A 1,241-nucleotide genomic window follows, 5' to 3' on the forward strand; every position below is an offset into this window, starting at 1 on the left:
GTCTTGCAAACTGAATTAAGGAAAGTTTTTCATTATTTCAAATCTACTGAACTCACTGAAACTTATTTGTCATAAGTCCCCCTCCTTCACTGAACTCCCTTCTCTATTAAGAAATTAATAAACTGGTTTATGATAGTGGAGAATCATGAATTCACGTTCCATTCTCACTCCTGGCTTCCGCATTTAGAAAGAGCCTTCTTGGTGACACTGCCCTAGAGCTGGGGCAGCTTTTGGAATATAGACAACAATACATTTTTCATTTTGCTCTGCTCTGCTAACCTTTTCTACCGTTCAGCTTAGAGGATTTGTCTTTTCTGCTTTGTCCATGAAGTACCAGGGCCCCTGTGCCCTCGAGGACTCAAACTCCAAGCTCAGTTGACCCATATCTTTTCCTTTTAGTGAACACTTAGCAAAGGTCCTCTTCCCACAATTTAGTGTATCTTGGTTAAACGTAGCCTGGGCCTTATGTCCTGAACAATTTTGAGAAACACTTTCTTAGAAAAAAGGTAAAGCATAGTAGTAATACTATTGCTTTTGGAGAACATGCCTAGGTGTTCACTTTGAGAAATAGCCTGGTCTCACTCTACATTAGTTCTCTGTTGCTATGTTACAAACCACCCCAAAGCTTAGGGGCTCAAAAGCAATAGCTATTTATCATTTTTTAAATAGATGTTATTTTTTACAGCAGTTTTAGGTTTACAGAAAAAATTGTACACAAAGGACAGACAGTTTCCACACATCCTTTTACAACCATGCACATTGTTTCTTCTATTATTAACATCTTGCATCCCTGTGGTACATTTGCTACAACTGACCAGCCAATGTTGATGCAGGATTATTAACTAAAGTCCATAGTTTACATTAGGGTTCACTCTCTGTGTTGTACAGTCCTATAGGTTTTGACAAATACATAATATCATGTGTCCACCATTAGAGTATCATACAGAATAGTTTCACTGTCCTTAAAACATCCTGTGCTCCACCTAGTCATCCCTCTCTTGAACCCCTGGCAGCTATTGATCTTTTTACTGTCTCTATAGTTTTACGTTTTCCAAAATGTTACACTGTTGGAATAATACAGCATGTAGCTTCTTTCACTTAGCAATATGCATTTAAGATTCCTCCAAGTCTTTTTGCATTGGGATAGCTTATTTCTTTTTCTCACTGACTAATAATCTATTGTATGGATGTACCACAATTTGTTATCCATTCACCTATTGAGGTATATCTTAGTTGTTCCC

The sequence above is a fragment of the Trichechus manatus genome, unplaced genomic scaffold, assembly GCF_000243295.1.
Source record: "Trichechus manatus latirostris isolate Lorelei unplaced genomic scaffold, TriManLat1.0 scaffold00020, whole genome shotgun sequence".
NCBI classification, from domain to species: Eukaryota; Metazoa; Chordata; class Mammalia; order Sirenia; family Trichechidae; genus Trichechus; species Trichechus manatus.